Raw genomic sequence first — 14,548 nt, forward strand, 5'->3', positions numbered from 1 at the left:
AGGGCTAAGCTCCATCTGTGTTCCTGAGATAACCTGTGCCATGTTGCATGGAAAGAAAAGTTTCCACTAAAAGGACAATGTAACTGCTAAAATATTCCCTTTCTTAGAATATTGCTCAAATCATATGCAGCAATAAGACACCAATAAGATGATTATTAGTGCTCAAGATGCCCTCGTAAGTCATGTTTAATGCATTTCTGATCCACTGATGACTGACCTTAAAACTGGCTCTCTCTTCTTACACTTTGGGAAAAGGGAATTCTAGAAATGGCCCTGGTTTAGCCATTGCAAGGTTGGCCCAGCTGGCTTTATAAATATTATTCTACCTTGGCCCCTGTTTCTTCAAACACTTGGTGATACTGCTGTGGCTTAAGATGAAAAATTTTCAGCTGTTCTCTGACCCTTCCTCGTCACTCCCAAATCTCTCTGGGGAACCTGGCCTCTGAGCCAGAATGACTTTCTCACCCACCAGGCAATGTGGACTGGATTCTTCTCCTCTTAGGGTATCTTTCTAACTGCTTATTTCCATAATTAGCTTTAATTGCTCTCCTCCTCCTCTCTGCCCACATAAGATCCTATTTTCATTCCTTGTGGGGGCGGCAGACCTCCAAGCTGGGGCCATTCTTGACTGAGGCCCAGGGAAGGATGCTACGTGGTCAGCTGAGGACGCCTAGGGGCAAGGGCTGGGGAGTGAGGCTTACAGGATGAGGAGGGGTTTGGAAAAGAGGAATCGAGGGGAGACAAGAACTTTCCAGTGGAAAAGGGACCCAAAGGACACATATGGAGAACTTGATCGCGCAGATCTGGAAGTTGAGACCTACTGAGGTAAAGCAGCCCTCCCAAGGCGGCCGCGGAGGGCTGTGTGGGATGTGAAGCTCAAAACTGGGAGGTGGGGTTGAAACCAAGCATGCACACACTGGCTTCTGTGGAAACCTGAACTTCTGGTGCCGTCTCAAGTGAGCAGGCAGCAACGGGGCCGGGTACAACTTCATGGAAAGCTCTGGTTCGTGTCTTAATTAAGTTAAGACGTCTGGCCTCTTGTGCAGATCCAATAGCGTCTTCTTCCGGCTGGGCCACCCCTCAGCACTCTGCAGGGTGCACGACATGCAGTCATTAGACCACGGAGAGCGTCAGCCTTGGAAGACACGAATGTAGTTCTCATGAGACCCCAGTTAGTGCCCTCGAGAGGAGGTTGTTAGTAACAGGGCAGTGCCAGTTCCTCCCCAGCAGGCGGCTTCCTGTCTGGCCTCTGACCTCTTCCTCCCGCCATTGTGATGTCATCTACCACCAGACTCTCAGCAGAGATCACACAGATGGAACTGGCTGATCCTGGACTTTCAGCTTCCAGAACTGTGAGCTAAATAGACTTTGCCAGAACAACAGAAAGTGGACTAATACCTGCCAGAACATGCAAGTGCCACTCCATGGGGTCTTGCCAAGGGGCCTTGATTCCTCCCATCTTCCCCTGGCTGGCCCCTCTGAAAGAAAGAGATCACCAAGATGTGTTAACTCAGGATGAGTGACCGAAACCAAAACCGGAGTGTCCAGGAACTTGAGCACCAAGAAGAGAAGTTGGAGGGGGGCAGGGCACTGGGTGGGGGACTTGGGAGGGAGAAAGAAAGGCTTTGGTGACTTCCCTGCTGAGTACAGATGGGGCAGAAGGCAGCATTCTGTGCCCTGAGGGTCAAGATTTGGTGGTTACGTCTTAGAAAGAAGAATCTAGAAAACACAACAACTCCAAAACACCGAAAGGCACGGGAAGGGAAGCGCTGGGGCACAGAAGACAATATACCTAAATGGAAGCCTTAGAAGCAATGCCTCTCTCCGACCTCCTCCTGCCTCCTGTCTCTCAGCCTCCATCCTCCCTCAAGGCAAGCCATGGCAACTAGAACTCCTCTCCCTCAAGGTAGGGCATAGAAACCAGAGCCCTCTCCTCCCAAAGTCAGCCGTGGAGCCCGGCGATCCTGCTCCAGCTCCCCAAGCCTTTCTGTGGAAGAGCTGACCATGAAGAAATCAGGACCCTCACTGCAGAGGGAAGGAAGGCTGTGCAGAGAACAGCCCCTCTGTCCGTCCAGTGCTGTTTGAACATGGCTGTGAATGCATGAACGAAACTTAAACATGAAACGAGCAGTTCACCCTGGGTCTTTGGGGCATCATTCCGAAGGCTCCATGCATGGAAAAGTAGGATGAAATATGTCTGTGATGCTCTGCTCTTGTTACCCTGTCTTGTAGGGCTGGCGATGACCCCTTGTGAGAACACCCGCACTTTCCGCCTCTACTACTTCTTCAAATAAAATAATCTGGGGAAGAAATAAGGCCTGGTGATAGACACTGGGAAGAATGGAGTAGAGAGAGACAGAGGTCGGTACCCTAACCTAGCCTGTCTCAGGTAGGGGTGACCGGCCCAGGCAGCCCAACCCAGGAAGAAATGTGCTTAAATCCCTCTTCCACAAAGGCGGCCATCTTTTCCTCTGTCGACAGTGAATGGCACACAATAAAGAAGAAAGGATGTGGAAAGATGTTCACAGCATTGTTAAAGTCAATAGCAAATAACAAGCACTTCTCGAGCCCATGGCATTAAAATGCAAACACACACATACACTGTCGCTCCCCCTCTTCGTGGAGGAACGACACTAAACCCTGCGCTGTTCTTTCGTCTGCTCGGCCCTCCCCGGGTTTGCTGCTGGTTCTTCCCGGGTTGGCTACTGTCCCTTCCACCTCCGTGGAAGGGCAGTTCCCCCTGGCCACATTCCCCACTTCCGCAGGGGAGCGGCACTCCGCCGGCCGGCTCTCTCGGGGGCTGCACAGGTGTTCCCCTTAGATGTTCCCCTTAGATGTTCCTGGTGCATGCCGTCTCTCTCCTCCTTTATAGTCCTCCTCTGCCAATCCCAACTCGGCTGCCCACACGCCGAGTACGCTGCTCTCCTCCAATCAGGAGCAAGTCCTACAGTTTATTGGTTGAACTGGAGGCAGCTGTGTAGAAGCTGTTTTCTTCTCTCCCAGCGCCATATTGTGGGAGAGCAGGTGCATAGAATAAGTCTTAATTCCAGTAACAGTCTAGTCCGAGCTGCTCCCCACATACACTCATTGCACACTCATACATACACTCACACACTTAGACATGGTCATACACTCATACACACACTGATGTACACATTCATGAACATACTCATACACTCAACAAATTCACACACACATGCATGTACACACAAACACAGTCATACACACATGCACTCATGGGCACACATTCACACATGCATATATGCACATTCACTCACATACATTCACTCATGTGTATACATTCACACACATACTTTGTGCACACATACACATGCAACATTCACACATGCATACACATTCACAATACTCACATTCACACACACTCATGCACACACACTTCTACACTCACACAAGTTGACACACCCCTGCACACACATCCACACTCCCGTACTCACATATTTGCACACTTGTGCACACACATTCGTGCACACACATTCATACACGTGTCTGCAAACCACCCAGATTTCCCAGACCACCACGGTCCCTGGATTGAGCATCGCTGACCCGTCAGGCCTTGCTCCACATTTGCTAAGTGGAATTCCCAGCCCTCTGAAGTCCCCTCCAAGAGCTGCGGGTATCTGGAGCTGTCTGCCTTCCAGCTCATCTCTCGGTCACTGGTTCTGCCTGCTCCCGGGAGTTCAAGAGAACTGTGAGGAGCAGGGCAGGAGGCGAGAGAGTGAGTGACAGACCCTCGGGCCCAGAAGCACCCACCTCGGCAAGGCTAACGCCCCACCCCATCCCTGGGTCAAACGCACGCCTGGGCCTGTCTTCTTCCCTCAGGCTGAGTTTCCGGCCCACACCTGTTTCATTCCTCATACAAACAGGCGTCTGGCAAGCACAGCTGAGCTGCTGAACTGCATCCCAGATCCAAGAGAGAGACACACGCAGGACACCTGGGTGCAGGCACAAAGTCCCCCCCCCCACACACACACACAACCCAGCAGGTGGGACAACTGTGTCGGGTGAAAGGGGGCTTCTTTTCTTCCCTTTGCTATCTGTCTTCCCTGAATTCTTCTAGCGTTCATTGGAATTTCTCACAACAAAAATATATTTTAAAGCTCCCACGAAGAATGAGTTAAATTTGCACGGTGTCTCTGCCGTATATGCTTCATCCATTCCTTCAACAAATGTTGCTTTTTTTCCCTTTGCTGTCAGACCCTGCACAGAGAACACATGGTGATCAGATGTCACAAACAGACCCGTCCCCTGGCTCCCAACAGAGGTCTCCGGCTCAGCCAGGGTCCCTCGGGGTGGGCAAGCTGTGGGGTCTGACCTGTACAAGGTGTGACTAATGGGATGGGCCTCGGCTTTCATCATGCTTATTTACAAACACAGCAGAACTCCTGTCTACAACTCAGCAGCCACCTCCCAAGTGGCCACCCCGGGAAGACTACGGGCTCTTTCAAACCGTCACTGCCACTGCTCGTGTTACTTTTGGAAATATTCTTGGGGAACTTTCTTTAGGCCTCATGGAGAAAGCAGTCTCTTCTTTTTGTGGCCCTCTTAGGAATTAATGTGGAGAAGAGAGTGAGGAAATTGGTGTTGGGAGGATCCTTAGGGGCACACAAGATGCCAGCTGCTAGCAGACAGCTGAGGGACAACAGAGAGCTCTCTGAGAGCCGTCACAAGCCTTGGCACCCCTCGCACCTGGCACAGTGCATGGCCCAGACTTGGCAATAAATAGATACCAGTAGGAAAAAATAATTGAGGGCAAGAAGGAAAGAGGTGCCATCGCCATTGTTCAAACAGGCCACACTCGTGTGTGTCCACACCACTCAGGATTCCCCATGGAGGGAGCTGAGCTGCATTGTTGAGATGACAAGGAAAAGTGGTTCTCCATGCCCTTTTATCCCTTTTTCATCTTAATTTCTAAGGAAGACACGGTTTTAGGCTTTAACTAAAAGTGATCTCAACTTTAATTTTTATAGGAATCCACGTAGAATTGGTTCTAGGGACCCTGTGGATACCAAAATCCATGGGTGCTCAAGTTCCTGGCATAACAAGGTGCAGTATTTGTGCACCACCTGTGCACATCCTCCCATGTTCTCCAAAGCATCTCCAGGTTACCTATGAGAGCTAATAGAAGGTAAATACATCTACATAGCTGTTTTACTACATTAATGACAAGAAAATATCTGTCTGTGTTCAGTACAGCTATAATTCTAAACTTTTTCCAATCCGCAGTCAGCTGAATCTGCAGATCCAGGTTTTGCAGGCAACTGGATTTGACACCAAGGTGACCATAGCCCAGCCATCCTAACTGCCAAGGGCAAACAGGTTGAAAGCCAAAGGTTTCACGCTGGGGCCACTGCCCCCAAATCCAGACAGGCTCTGATAGTGGCTGGAGAGCTGGTCGGCACCTGCCTTTCATGCTCACTGGCTTGCTTGCTCGGGGTCAGGCTTTGAGGAGTGTCAGCCAGTGACAGTCCAGGTCACCATGCACTGACCCTGTTGGCCTGGCAAAGCAGACACCTGCCTGTCAAGGGGCCTTGTTTTCTCCCGGGAGCCTGAGGATACCTGACATTCCTTCATTTAGCCAAGGCCTGCAGAAGCCCGCCTTTGGTGTCCCCCATACCGAGGGATTGTGGAACATTGACTGTTCCCACAGGGGGAGAGAACGGGGGTCTATAGGCCAGAGTTAGCAGGAATGGCCCCCTCCACAACTTTCTCTCAAAGGAAGGAGATTTCACAGGATGTCCTTCCCTAAGAGGGTCCAGGTGTGCTAGAATGAATGAGAGCAGACATCCACTGCTGTAGTTCAGTTTCCTGGAACATAGTGAGAAATACTTTTCTCCTCCATCCCAACTACATCTTAATAGAAAACAACAGCCCACAAGTGCCTCACTCAGCAGCCGACTGACTCTGTGCCCCTGGAAATCCCTAAAATGAGCAAGCCAGTTCCTATTTGGCTTTAGCAAGAAATCTTACACCAATTAAGCAATCCCTTGGGTGGGCCTCCCCTTCACTGAGCCCCGCTTGGACAAATTACAAGCTTGATTAGTAATGACATCTAGTAGAACTATGAATTCTATTATCATCTATGTCCTACCATGGGCTAGCGGTACATGAAGCTCTGCATTTAATGTCAGTTATCTCATTCATTCCTCATGAGAATCCTGCGGAGTAAGATGATGCCAATTTTGCAAAAATAAAAGTAAGGTGTGTAAGTGGCCCCCAAAATACAGGAACGCAGAATTGGTTGGAGTTCCCAGTGTTAACGAATATATAGTCAGGGATCCTGAGACTAGTTTGTGTGTTCGACTGTTGAAAGACAACATTGTTTGTGAGCAGAAAATACAAGAGCTCTTCAAGAAAAAGTACATGGAAAATACACATTCTGAAAAAACTACACAAGGATTTTAAGCCTTTTGCACGAAAGTAAACTCATCTTTTAATACGATTTTTCGTGAACTTTTTGGAGTACCCTCATAAGACCCAAGCAGGCATATGGTAGAGAGTGATGATCGAGTAGAACGCTGAAGCGGGACCACGTGCCACCTGCTGAAGCCAGCCTGGCTCATGATTGGCTGCAGGTCCCTCATAACTTTCCTCCACTTGAACTTCAGCCCTTGCATGTCCTGATTCTCCCTTTCCAGCCCAGCTTCCCAGGGTGACTTGCTGCCCTGGCGTACCTCGGGCTGACGCAGTGATGGCCCGTGAGGCAGGAAAGGGTGCAATTCGGAGGAGATGGCATTTAGAGTCTGGCTGACGAGGGACCTAGCACCTACAGACACACAGTGGATACTCAACAGGACGGTGAGAGTCCTCGGCGGAGGCCTCGCTTTGGTCCACATGACAGCAGCCCCCTCCAGCCCCTGCTGTGGTTGGGGCTCGCTCAGAGACAGGGCTACAGGAGGTGTCAGATGGTCACTGAGCATCCTTTCCCACTGGGTCCACCAGAAAAGCCCAAACAAGCTGCACAGGGTTCTGGGTGTCGACCTGTGGGCTGTTCCCAGCCCCGGGCCTGCTCTCAGGCACATGGTGCTGAAGGCTAAATCTGCCAGGCTTGGATCCTTGAAAGAGAGCCCCTCACAGGTGAGAAGCTCCCCCAGGACTATCCCTGGGCCCCCGGGGAACTGTCCCTCTCCTTCCCTGTCCCCACTGTTCTTGGTGTCCCCCGTCTCATCCCTGGAGATGTCCTTTTAAGGTATGAACTGATAACTGAAAAACCCTCAGATGCAAGAGGATCCAGCTGTGATGGGGAGATAATTAGTGAGGATGGTTTAGCTGGGGCAGGGATCTTCTGGATTGCACACTGCTGGGGTCGCCAGGAGTGGCTACTCAAAGAGCTGGGGCTGCCCTCCTCGTGGCAAGAATGTGTGCCAGAAGGGCCCTGTCAGACAGGCGTCTTTCTTTCTAAACCAGCTGCTGGAGGAGGGTGTGTGTGCGTGTGTGTGTGTGTGTGTGCATATGTGTGTGTGTGTGTGTGTGTGTGTGTGTATGAGAGAGAGAGAGAGAGATTGCCTTAGCAAACAGTCGCAGTGCCTCCTGGTTACCATCCACTCGGGGAGCCCTGGTCCTGGTCTCAGGCTTCAGGGAGCCTGGGGTTTGGCAAAGGGGAGGTGACGCCCAGGCAGGTGTAGCCAGATGTGAGGAGACTGGTAAGGCCAAGGTGTCTGGGACAGGATAATCCACCCCCAGCCTGAGCATTCACAGCACTTCTCCCAGAATGCCCTCGACACAGTGTTACAGGCCACCTATCTGGCCTGCTCTGTGGCCATTTAAAGGCAAAGCGCCCCCCGCCTGGCTCCCCTCTGTCACAGTGCCTGCTTGTTCCACTGAAAGTGCCCCAAATTCTACCACAGGGGACTGACTGGCTCTGCAGTCTGATGCAGCAAGCTTCCGGCTCACCGGAGTGGAGACCCGGAGAGGGAGAGGAAGGCGGCAGTTGGGGGCCAGCAACGTGGGGCGGGAGAGCAGGTGCACGCTTGCAGTGCCAACAGCAGCATCCCAGGTAGACGCTGGAGTTCACTCAACTTGAAGAAGACGTTGAAAAGATTCTTCCTAAAAGCTGCCAGAAACTAAAATCTTTGCAGAGAGCAGGGTCCTTCCGGTGAGAGGTCCTAACGTGCGCACTCCCTGGGCGTCACCAGCGTTTGCCAGAGGCCGAGCGATAGCCTTTCTCGGCCCACCTCCCACAGCTCCGGCATCGTGAGCTGCACAGTCTGTCCCCACCGGAGCCCTCAGCCTGTTCCCGACAGTCTCCAGGAAGATGCCACATTATTTGCAGAACACGGATTTTCTCCAGCATTTGGTGTCTTAGTGTAACTGGCAAAGCAAATTAAGAGCATGAGATAAAAAACAAAATAGTTTTCACATGAGTTTTATTGTTGTATGAGCCAAGAATAGAAAACAATAATTTTTAAATAACATATCAAAAATATTTTCCCTTAATGTTCTCTCCCTCCCCCTTCCCCCTCCCTCCCTCTCCCTCCCCTCTCCCTTCCCTCCCCCTCTCCCTCCCTCTTCCCCCCTCCCTCCCCTCTCCCTCTCCCCCTCCCTCCCCCTCCCCCTCTCCCCCCAGGCTAAAAATGCCAGTTTCAAACATCTCACATCAGTGACAATAACACAATGGTTGTGACTGCTTTCACCTAACTCATAGTGTTCAGATTTTGGTGGGAGCAGTGGGGGAGGGGGTAAGGAGAAACCAGATGTTGACAGCTCTTTTATCATCGTAATTACAGTTACTGTGACTGTTACTAATACTGTTAGCAGCGACAGCAGCCAGCTCTCCCCAAGACTTCTCAAGTGTAATGAAGGAGGAAGCATTCCATCTCTTCTGGGTCCATACCCAGAGGATGGTTGCTGGGTCCTAAGCTGGTTCCATTTTCAGTTCTTTAGGAACCTCCACCCTGTTTTTCAGGATGGCTGCACCAATCTGCATCCGAAGTGTCCTGAGGTTCTCATTTCAACACGTGCTCGCCAACCTCACTGTCTTGCCTCCCTGGCAACAGCTATCCCCATGAGTGTGAGGTGACATCCTATAGTGTTTTGAATGTGCATTTCCGTGATAATTAGTGATATTGATCAGCTTTTTCTATACCTGATAGCCATTTAAAAATATGTATTTATGTATTTTTATTTTTACTTTTTAAAAATATTTCTTTATTTGAAAATCAGAGTTAGAGAGAGAGAGAGAGGGAGAAAGAGAGAGAGAGAGAGATCTTCAATCTGCTGGTTCACTCCCCAGATGGCCACAACAAGGCTGGGACAGGCTGAAATCAGGATCCAGGAGCTTTTTCCAGGTCTCCCATATGGATGGCAGGGGCCCAAGCACATGGGCCATCCTCCACTGCTTTCCCCAGGCCATTAGCAGGGACCTGGATTGTAGTGGAGCAGCTAGGACACAAATTGGCATCCATATGGGATCCTGGCATTATAAGCAGTGGCTTTACCCACTATACCACAGCACCAGCCTCTATTTATGTATTATAAAGGCAGAGTGATGGAGGGAGAGGGAGAGAGGGAGAGAGGGAGAGAAAGAGAGAGAGAGAGAGAGAATCTTCCATGTACTGACTCACTCCTCAAATGCCTACAACTGTCAGGCACTCAGGATTGGTCCAGACCAAAGCCAAGAACCCAAAACTCCATCTGAGTCTCCCACATGGGAGGGACCCAAGTACTTGGGCCATCTTGCGCTGCTATCTCAGGTGCATTAGTAGGGACCTGGATTGGATGCATAGCAGCTGGGATTTGAACTGGTGCTCATATGACGCTGGCAGTCATAGGTGGCAGCTTAACCCACTGCACCATAACGCTGGCACCCTCTTGGCCATTTCTGTCTTTTTTGGAGACACTTCCCAAAGGAGATGAAATTACCACCTGGTAGGGACATCTGCACACCTCTGTTCATTGCATCATTACTTAGTTGTTTGCTAAAATATGCAAACAACTGAGGCACCCATCAGTGAATGCAGGGACAAAGAAACTGTGCTCTAGCTGTATGGTGGAATATTATGCAGTGTTTAAAAAGGAGGAGTTTCTGCCATTTGCATGACATAGATGGACCTGGAAGCCACTGTGCTAAGCAAAATAAGCCAGACACAGAGAGACAAGTGTTTCATGATCTCACTTTTATGTGGAACAAAGGAATACATATATGCATACATATTTTTAAAAACTCAAATATACATAGACGGAGGATGAAACAGTGATTGCTATGAGTTGTGGGGGGAGGAGGTGAGAGGAAATGGGGAGATATGAGTCAAAAGAGACAAAATAACAGACACAGGATGAACAAGTCTAGAGATGTAATGGGGACTAACATTAATAACATTACATTGTACTAGAGATTTGTGTTAAATAATATATTATAGCTGATCTTGTCTCCAAAAATAGCAGCTATGTAAGATGATGGATATGTTCATTTGCTTCACTATAGTAACCATTTCACTGTCTATATCTGTTCCATAACATCATGCTGTAAACCTCAAATATACACAATAAAATCTACTCCAAAAAAAAAAAAAGTAGAAAGGAATGAATTCTTCAAGTGCCAACCTCGGCAGAGCTTAGAGAACAAAGGCTCCTAAAAGGCTGACCCGAGTGAGTTCTCCCTTCTGAAGCTCAAGGTTGTGAGCCAGCCAGGCGTTGGCACAGAGCTCAGGCAATGTCACTGTCAGCCAGGATGGGTCCCTCCTTCCCCAGCATCCCTCCCTGGGGGGAGACCCATCCTCACTGCTGACATAGAGGCAGAAACCACCGAGAGAGGCTCCTTCTAAACCCAAGCACAGCCTTCTCAGGAGGAAGCTCTTGACCCTGCAACCCTCTTTGTGTCTCCCTTGCTATTTGCCCCCTGTAGCCTGGGGCTGGAGCCGCCATCCTGGAGAACAAGGGATGGTGAGAGTGAAGGGTAGCACAGTGGCGAGGCAGAGGGTCCGGGGCCCAGGTGCCTCAGCTGGGACACCCATCAGCTAGTATTCTGGGAGATGAATAAGCTCTCATTTCTCAAAGCCACACCTGGTCAGTATTCTCATGCATGTTGCCAAATGCTCTCCTCACTGATGCAAAAGAAAGACATAAGCTGATCCCCTCTGATTGCATCATAGTACATATATTAGCAAATAATGGCGTGATGAAATAGTTTCATGTTCTCTAAACTTCCATTTTCTGCAGGGTAAAATACTTGACTATTCTTGACCTGACTGCTTATTGAATTGCTCTAAGGACAATAAAATGCATATGGGAAATTGCACATTATTATCTGTAGCAGGCATCAGACTAGGAACCAGGTGTGAGAGCTCTTCGAGGGTGTTAGGATCAGCCACGAAGAGCATCTCTTTTCTTAACATCTTCCTGGAGCTTCAGCAGAGAACGAGGGAAAGGTTGGGTACCACAGAGACTCGGAGTGAAGATGAGAGGGAGTGATCAGAGTGCCAGAGAAAACACAGACCTAATGGGTAACCAGGCATTTTCAGGTAGAAAACTTGTTATAATTTCCTGGGGCTATTGCAGCAAATGACCACAAACTGGGTAGCTTAAAGCAGCAGAGCTGTGTTTCTCTCTCAGTGCTGGGAGCTGCAAGTCTGGGATCAAGGGGTCGCAGGGGCTGGTGGCTTCTGGTGTCTCGGAGAAAGAACTCTGCTGTGCCTCTCTCCTAGCTGCTAGTGGTGTGAGTCCAGTGTTCCTGGATTTACAACTGCACGGCTCCACCATGCCTCATGCTCCCACACTGGTGGGCTCCTCACCAGGGTTTTTTTCTTCTCCTTTCCTGCTCTTCTAATCACGCTCTTGGTTGGATTTAAGATCTGTCCTAAATCAAGATGATCCCAACTGGAGATCCTTACCTCCATTGCGTCTGCAAAGACACTTCTTCCAAACCAGGTCACAGTCTGAGGGTCCCAGGGGACAGACCTCTGCAGGCCACATATGTCACTCAAATGCTCTTAGTTCCACATCTTTGCACCAAGGGGAGTAAGAGAGTTTCTTCAGGGTCCCAGCGGGCCTGTGGGTGCTGGGAGCTCCTCTTAGCCTTTGAAGGCAGTATTGCAAGGTGGGCATGTCCAGCGGCAGTAGAGGAGGCCACGAGAGCTGTGGACACAGCAGCAATGGCTACAGGACAGGACACAGCCTCTTCTCCACAGCAGCCCCCCACACCCATCTCACCAATCACCGGTCTGTCTTCCCCCAAGTCCCAGAGCAATCTTAGCAGGATGCACCAAGAACACTCAGCCCTCTGCCACCCACCCTTCTCCCCTCCTCCTTCCTGCCTCCCAACCCCCACCGAGGCAGGACACTGAATTGCATTTCTGTCCCTCTTTGGTCCAACCTGGGATCCAGGATCTTGAGGCTGCCCCTGAGCCCCAGACACGACCTTTGTCACAATTCCTTCCTACAGTTGTTCCCATAAAGACCCTTTCTGGTTCCTTGTATGTCTTCCTGTACCACAATTAAGAATTAAGCCACTCTGTTTAATCCACTGCAGTTAGGTTTCCTGATATTTGTGATTCTGATTCCTGCTGGTCCAGTTGGTCGTCCATATCCTGGTTCCACACCCACGTGGCATCAACAAAGTAGGGACTGAAAATATTTTTTAAAAGCTGCATCTGTACTGAACGTATACAGACTTTTTTCCTGTCATTATGCCCTAAACAACACAACGACTTACATGGCATCTGCATTATAAGGCTATTCCAAGTCATCTAGAGATGATTTGAAGCATCGAGAGGATGTGGGTAGGTTCTCTGCAAATGCTCACTACTTTATATCAGAGACCTGAGCAGCCACGAGCTTTGGATGCTTAAACAGTTCTAGAACAAATTCCCCGTGGATGTGGAGGAACTGCTGTACGTTACTGTTAGTATTCATATGCGTGTATGTGTGTGTGTGTGTCTATGTGAGTAAGTTTTTTAACCTACAAACTCCTTCATAATCCTCCACAAGACCTCAGAGAATGTCCTGGATACTGTATTACCCAGATACCCCCTTCAAAAGTAAGGAATTCACTGCCCAATGCTCTTGGTCTCCTTTGAGCTTTGGTTTTGCCCAACAGAGCTGCCCCTCCAGGTGACTCTCCCTTCTGGGCAGCACATGTCAGCAGCACCTGGCTAATACAGGGTGCAGGTGCCCGATGCATTTGCTCCAACTCCGAGATCTCTAAAGGAGCAGCCCCTTGGTGCCAGCTGCGGCTCCACAGCAGCTGTAAGGCACCCCAACTTCTTCCTAAGCCCTGCGGGTGCGTCCTGACAGCATTCACAGGTCAACCTCCTGCAGCTTAGTCTGTGCCCCAGAGCCTGCTTCCTGGGAACCCAACTCGCAAAGCCTCGTCTTGATTACAAAAACGATGAAACCTCAGATGCACAGAAGGCAGTCTAAGAGCCCACACGAAGGCAGACTCCATTTAACAAGCATGTCATGCTTTTCTCCCTTCAAACAATCAAGCTATAACAGCTTTGTGAAAAATAGTATTAACACCAAGCCAGAGCCCATACTGGCTTGACAACAGGGGCTCCAAGGTGACTGGTTAGCCTACCATGGGTTCTTTCAACTTTTTACCACTTGGCTCAAATGTAACAGCCTATTGTCTGATTTTTATGGATTTTATAAACACTGTTGCCAGCACTCCTGGAAAGGATCTCTTTTTGTCAGCAATTCAGGCATGAATATTGGAATTTGAAAACAAATAAAAAAGATCTAGTAAGTTCCCAAGACTTAACCCTTACAATGGAAACTATTTCCTGGGTATGCCCACCCTCCCACCACATGCGTGCCCACCCTTCCGTAACCAGAGGTGTGTTCTCCATCACATGGGTTCTGCTTAGGGCTGGACCAATTATGCGCAATTGGAATTGAGAGAAAATGATTTGCTTGCCAACCTGAGTCTGAGTCATGAAGCCCTGGATTCAGACTCCACACCACCCAAGTGGGCCAGAAACCCTGCGTCGCCGTCAGAAAGGGCTATGAAGAGATCCCAGAACACCACAAAGAGCTGTGCACTCTGACGGGACTTTAGAGGGCAGGACTCGAGCCTGGGAGAGGTGAGCTGGACTCGGAGAAAGTCCACGCGCAGGGTTCTGAGAAGTCTCCCAGGTCGGCTTCAGGGAACTTTGACTCACGATGGGTTCTGGCTTCCGAGTGGAGTTCTCAGAGAAAGATTTGGTATCACACTAGAGAGGACTGGATACCACTATGAAAGCTGGTGCTTAGAATCCATTTCGAGGTTTATCGTTCCATCTATTACTAAACAGAACAGAATCTTGGCTGAAGCGGACAAATTGAGCGAGTAGTATGTCAGTGACAGGCATAGAAAGGGCTACACTCCAGGGAGCCACTCAGCATGCAGAAATCCTTCAGGCCTTAAATGGAAGCAGAAAGAGACCCCAAGCACCCCATGTGCTACAGAGAGGGCCCAGGGGTAGGGGTCTGGCTCACTGCAGGCCTGTGGCTTTTCTCCTTCACACACATCCCCACTGCACCATTCACTTCATTTGTGTGAGCAAAATGCTTCCATCACCTCTTCCTCTGTCCACAAGTCTCAAGAACAAGGGGC

General features: G+C 49.7%; 1 protein-coding gene across 2 annotated transcripts in view; it reads right to left on the minus strand.

Annotated features, from left to right (window-relative positions):
- Nucleotides 1-14,548, minus strand: part of TMEM170B (transmembrane protein 170B) — a 116,015-nt gene that overhangs the window by 15,895 nt on the left and 85,572 nt on the right. The window lies entirely within an intron of this gene.

The sequence above is a fragment of the Oryctolagus cuniculus genome, chromosome 5, assembly GCF_051225735.1.
Source record: "Oryctolagus cuniculus isolate XC-2025 breed Fujian yellow rabbit chromosome 5, ASM5122573v1, whole genome shotgun sequence".
Taxonomy (NCBI): Eukaryota; Metazoa; Chordata; class Mammalia; order Lagomorpha; family Leporidae; genus Oryctolagus; species Oryctolagus cuniculus.